This window comes from Nannospalax galili, unplaced genomic scaffold (assembly GCF_000622305.1).
Source record: "Nannospalax galili isolate Female #2095 unplaced genomic scaffold, S.galili_v1.0 scaffold745, whole genome shotgun sequence".
Taxonomy (NCBI): Eukaryota; Metazoa; Chordata; class Mammalia; order Rodentia; family Spalacidae; genus Nannospalax; species Nannospalax galili.
In genome coordinates this window covers 522,479-529,155 of record NW_008353359.1, presented here as the reverse complement: position 1 = coordinate 529,155, position 6,677 = coordinate 522,479, and the positions used below count along the sequence as shown (strand labels likewise).

The 6,677-nt window shown below is 38.6% G+C and overlaps 1 pseudogene; it reads right to left on the bottom strand.

Moving 5' to 3' along the window:
- Positions 1 to 961: 961 nt before the first annotated feature.
- On the bottom strand, positions 962 to 5,783 carry LOC103748059 (annotated as a pseudogene).
- Between the last annotated feature and the right edge of the window lie 894 nt (positions 5,784 to 6,677).

Below are 6,677 nucleotides of genomic sequence, written 5' to 3'. Positions count from 1 at the left end.
ACAATACAACTAATGAAAACCAGACCAGGAACTGACATTAACAGTTTACTATTTCCTTGTAAATATCAAGGATATGATGATAGTATTTTGTATAGAAGTTGCAATTGTGTTTTGCTTCATGTTATATAGTCACAGTTTTCTCATGAAAATAGTTGTCTGGTTGTGGGAGACAGGTTTGAGCCTAGGGTGAAACTCTTATTGACAGCCATACAGCACACACGAGGCAATGGCCTGACTGCTGGAGCCACAAGGAATGCCTTGTGACATTTGCTCCCATTGGCAGATCATGAGACTGATGCCTAGAGCTCGCCACTCCCTAATCACCACCCTTGGAATCCAAAATTGCAACTATTAGATATTGCAACAGTCAAGATCATGTGGTTTCCAGGAATCCAGGCTCTGTAATCTGAAACCCAGTATGCTAATGAGGCATCCTACCCACTATTCTGTGAGAGGAAGTTAAGTCTGTTATGCTAATAGGATGCTGTTTGTTATGTTAATAAGGTATCCTACTTGCTGTACTGTGATAGGATGCCAAACCTGTTATGCTAGGATACCTTATTAAGGTATCCTACTTGCTGTGCTGTGATTGGACCACTACCCCTATATAAGCTTGTGCCTTCCTGCAATAAAGCAGACCTGTGTCACTGAACCTGGTCTCCTGTGTCTGAATGTGGCTCCATTGACAGTCTCCTCACCAGCCCTGGGGTCTGGGACCAGGCAGAAGCAGTGATGACAGGAGGCAGCACAAGGTGAGCAGAAGAGCAGCCTCAGCCCAGCACAGGCAGAAGAGGGGCCTCAACCCAGGGTGAGTGGAGGAGCAGCCTCGACGCCCATGAGAAGGAAGGAGTGGCATCCACAAGAATGGAGGAGCAGCCGCCACTGGCGGTGACCACATCTGGTGACACAGATTGCTTCTGTGTCAGTTCTACCAACAAGACAAGAGTCTATAGCAAACTCTTTACAGAATTATGCTGAGAATTACGTTTCTGATTTCAATGTAGTCTTTGGAGGGGTCAGTGCTAAGCCCGGAACTTATTAGAGACTGGGGAACATTAGTCTGGTGACTTATTCTGAGACAGGAAAGCTTCTTCCTGCTTGATGGAAGAGTGATGACTTTTCAGGTACATCTGTGGATGCATCACAATGCCAGGGGGATCCACCTTCAGAACAAGTAGACAGATGATTTGGGGTGTATGGGTAGAAGTAAACTTCCTACATTTCAGCTTCATGAGACTTCATCAGATACAAGCCTGGAGTCTTGCCCAACATTCCAAATATACAACATTACATCCTGGTGACCAGTAGTTATATCATGCTGCTGGTTGGGATGTCTATCAACACAGTGCAATGGCATTCGGTCACCAATCAGTGATAGGATCCAACAGAGTTCATTTCTTTGTTATCTGAAATCCCATATTGTTAGCTATCCAATTGAATTTATTGTAACAGTCTCAGGAGTCTGAAGGGAAGTTACAGACGAAGTATGCTGCTGTCAGCATTATCTATACTTTTGAGAATTTCCTTATGATCAATTCTGAGGTGATTTATTCAACCATCCTCCCCAACTGCAACAATTGCTTTGTTGTCCCACACAATAGCTGTTTGGGGTGTGGTTCTGCAAGAAGGACTGCCAGGACCTGTATGGAGTGAGATAGTGTCCACTGCTAGTGGACTGAAAGAATGTAGTTATTTGGATGGTGAAGGAAAGCTGTTAGACTTTCCCTGATGAAGTAACTGCAATTCTTTCCTGTTCAAAAAAGTCTGTAAATTCAGGTCAGGCATGGAGGCATAGACTTATGATCCCAGCACTCAGGAAGCAGGCATATGTCTGTGAGATAGAGGCCAGCCTGATCTACATAGAGTTCCAGGACAGCTGAAGCTTCAGGGAGGCCCTGCCCCCCATGAAGAAAACCAAACCAAACCAAAACAACAAAGATCCAATAAATCCATGATTTCACCATGGTATCAGATATCACACAGTAATTGTTAGTCAACTTCAAACCCTCTAGAATCCAGGTTTCCAAAATCTCCAATACATCACAGTGAAGCAAGAACTAGTAGCAAAGGTGCCTAGCCTCTAGAGGCTCCAAAGCACAGGTTACCTGTGGGTCTTGTTAAATTTCAGAGACACAAACTTTGGCATAAATTTCCATACTGAAACCAATTCAACATTTTGATTTCATTGATTTCTGCCTTGATCTTCATTATTTCATTCCATTGACTGCTTTTGGATTCGGCTTGTTCTTGTTTTGACAAAGCTTTAAGTTATTTATTTGGGTTCTCTTCAGCTTTGTCATGTGGACACTGCACTTTTTGGGCTACCTTCATCGTACCCTGTAGGTTTTGGTATGCTGTATTTTCATTTTATTTCATTCATTTAAGCAAATTTTTATTTCCTTCTTGGGTTCTATGATGACCCATATACCATCTAAGAGTTTGCTGTTTAATATCCATTAATGTGTGAATTTTCTGGAGTTTCTCTTATTTTCACTTCTAGCTTTAATCAAATGTAGATAGATAGAACACAAGACATTATTGAAATTTTCTTGTACTTGTTGAGACTTGCTTTGTGTCCTAAAATGTGCTCTGTGTGAATGACTTTAATGGGAAAGACTCCTTGTAATGAGATTTTATGAATTGAAATTTTACATAACCTTGTAAACCAATTTAATCTTATATTTTGAGAATATTTGGAACCATGTACTCTTTCTAAGAAAAACGTTGTAATCAGTCCTACAGTGATTTGGACTCATGATGTAACTACCTCGTAGAAACTAAGCTGCATGCTAAGCTTTAATCTTATATCCATGCTCCCTATCTGTGGCTCAGTTATGCCCTTGCCTCTGAACAATGTATGTGTGAGTGAGGTGTGAGAATGATGTTGTTAAAAACAACAATGAAGTTACAAACATCTTCTTCAAAGATGTTGGAAACAACATGGAGGCAAAGGTTGCTGACATTTATTTGTGGCTCTGTGTGCTGTTCTGAGTCAGTAGGGTCAGAAAACAAGTTCATCCTTTGTAAAACTACCCAAAATTGCTCATATCATACTAGATATGCTGCTCAATAAATATGAGAAGAGCCCTTTGTAGACAGTACAGTAGAGTACTGTAGAACAGAATAGATGAAGACTATAATGGAATAGAGTTCAGTTCTGAGAAAACAGTTCTTAAGGGAATCAGAACACCTCACAAGATCAGGTCCACTCTTCCTTAAACTACTTAGTGTGAAGTTTCTTGTGAATGAGGCACCAACACAGTGATCTGTTTTAGCCTAAACCCCATGGTCTGATGAGAAGATTTTGCATTCTGTAGTACTGGGATAGCATGCTCTACAAGCTGTCTGCTTGATCCATTTGCTCTATGATGTTGTTTACCTTGAGTGTTTCTGTTTCCTTTTCCTCTTTATGATTTGTCTGTTATTGAAAATGTGATTCTGAAGTATCAGGTACTGTGCAGAGGCTTTATATCTAGCAGTAATTTTTATGGAATTGGAATACCTGTGTGTGGTGTAGGTGTTTAGAATTGTAATATCCTCTTTCTCCTTTAATTAGTAAGAATTCACCTTATTTCACCTTTCCCCTTTAATTAGTAGACTTTCCCCTTTAATTAGTAAGAATTCACCTTATTTCACCTTTAAGCTTTAGTCTGAAGTACATTCTGTCCAAATTTAGAAGAGAGACACTTGCTTATTTTCCAGTTTCATTTGCTTAGAATGTCTTTGCCCATTCTTTCATCCTAAGGTTATTTCTAGATCCTGCCTTCTAATCCAATCTAGTTTGTGTCTTTTAATTCAAATATTGACATAATTAATATTCAGAGTAACTATTCAAGGGTATATTTTAATTACTGTAATTCTTTGGATTTTTTCCCACCTTTTGCTATTTCTTGGGTTGTTTTGTCTTTGTTGTTATTATTGTTCTAGCGTTGTTTATATTTTTTTGTGTAGCCTCTCAGTTGTGTTCATTTTTTTCTTTTGTTGGCAGCATTCCTTCTAGTATCCTCTGTACAGCTGACATAGTGGTCAGAGATAGCTTTAGCCTGCTTTTAATCTAGAAATTTTTCTAAACGATTCATTCAGTTCATGTCAAATGAAAAGGTTTTAAATATCACTAGTCTTTTAGAATACAAATTAAAACAACAATGAGACACAACTTTGCACTCATTTGATTGGTCATTATTGAAAAAGAAAAGAGAACATAAAATAATGAGCATGGAAAATATATGGAATAATTGGAATCTGTGCAAATCTAGAGAGACTTTTTTAGTTGTTATGGAAACAGCATCATATCTACTCAAATATTTAAAAATAGAATATATGATCTAGATATCTTCTTTCTAGGCATACATCCAAAAGAAAGGAAACTGGGGGCTTCATAAGATATCTGTACAGTCATACTGATTCCGACATTATTCACCATAGAAAAGATGAAAAAAATCAAAATATCAAGATTTATATGAGCAAAGTGTTTTGAAATGGGACATATTTTTTCACTAGATTCACAGTGTCGCTGAGTCACAACTGTATCAGTGAAACATTAATGGGCCTCAAAAAATAAAGAAAGCTTGTTGTGCTACCTATCTTACTGTTATGGAAAAAACACCTGACAAAAACAACTAATGTAATAAAGATTTTATGTTTGCTCACAATCTAAGACTATTGTCCATCTTGGCAGAGAGCTCATGGCAGCAGGTGCCTGAAAGCAGCTGTTCACATATGTCCAGTCAGGAAGCCCAGTGGCTAATGCTACTGCTTAGCTCCATTTGTTCTAGTCAGCTCATGTGAGCGTGGTATGCTCACATTTAGGGAGATTCTTTCTACTTCAATTAACCTAATCTAGATAATTTCTCACCTATAGAACTTATAGAGTTTCCACAGAAATCCTAAATTTAAAGTCAGGAACTGGAGAGAGACCTCAGAGTTAAAGGCAAAGGCTGTGGAGGCTAGGACTTGCATTCAGGTCCTAGCACTCATAGGGCAGCTAACAACCATCTATAACTTCAATTTCAGGGAATCTGATGTCACATGTCCTCTTTTGACCTCCACAAGCATGGCATGCACGTGGTGCACCTACATGCAAGCAAAACATTTATATACATTAAATAAAAATAAATATTTTAAAATTTTCTTTTATTGAATTTTGTGTATTTCATATAGAACACCTCAATCAATCTTAATCATCCCCACTGACATCCTCCCACAGTCCCCCCACTGGAATTCATACATTCTGTGATTTGTGTTAAGGCCTATTTTGTTAAGTTAGTGTCTCTAGATTTTCCTCAGTGCAAGTTCAGCTACTGAGGTCTAGTAAGCTTATCTATAGTCCCTCCCTTTAAGAAGATCTGTTCTTCCTCATCTAGCAGTATTCAGTTGCCAATATTTCTTCAGCTAAGATTGGGGTCTGCTATCCATTTCCTCAGCCCCAGTTCTAAGCTGGGTTTTTGTCTGTTTGAGTTTGTTTGGGACTTGTATATGCTAACACCATTGCTATAGATTCATATAAGCAGGGTCCCAGGAGCCTGTAGGACTCTAAAAATAAATAAATATTTTTTAATTTTAATTTTTCTTTTCAAATATTTTGTTGAATTTTTATGATTTTCATACAATATAATTTGATAGGATTCAGATACCTTCCTCCATTGCCCCTTTCCCCACTTCCTCTCCCAGTTCAGTAAACTCCACTATGTATAAACACATCCTATAGAATCTGATTGTGTCCCCACATGTCCACAAGCCTGAGTTCATCCATAGGAGCCTGGTTGACTTACCAAGAGTCCCATCCCGGTAAGATATTGTCTCTCCATCTCCCAGGAGCCATCAGGTACCAAAAGTTCCTTATGTTCCAAAAGTTCCTTAAGATCCTTCCCTGTGTCTCTACTGGAATTTTGTCCCGTTTGAGCTTCCATGGATCTTGTGCGTGCTATCAAATTAACCATCACATATGCCATTTGATATTGAAGACAGTAAGTTAACTGAAATAAACCAGTAAGAAATAAAGTGCCATATGATTTTACTTCTGAGAATTACTTAGATTGTGAATCTGTATTCAAACAGAACATGTATGGTGAGTGCCAGGGTATGGGGCCTGCTCGATGTCCTTCTTTGGTCATATTCAAGCCTTGCTTTTGAGAACTGGTAGAATCTTTAATCCAACTTGGACATTTCACCTTACAACAACATCAGCATACCCATCTATAGCAGCCTAATGCTAGCCTGTCTGTTATAGGGTTTTAGTGTTTTTCAAAAGCTGTGGACTGTTCATAGCATTGCTGTGTGCCCCTATCAAGGCTTGATGGCATGTGCTTGTAATTCTTTTTGAACATTTACTTTAGAAAACTTGGAGTTATAAACAAGTTCTGTGTCCTACACAAGTAAAGTTCAGCTTGAAAACACAACTCTCATGTTTGTCTGTCTTATTCTTAACACACCATAGCATTTAATTGTCTTCAGGTTTTTCTTTGGCCAATGGATCTTATTTGCACTGAAATCTCTCCTGTGCTACAATGATAGTGAAAGAAAAAAATCCTACTCACAATCTGTAGCTACTGCCTTCTTTTTCGCTTGGGATTTTTTTTTTTTTCTTATCCTGTGTGTGAGCACCTACGCTACCATGTCTGAAAACACTTTCAATCTCTTACCTATCTGACATACCTTTCCTTCCATCCCAGGGATAC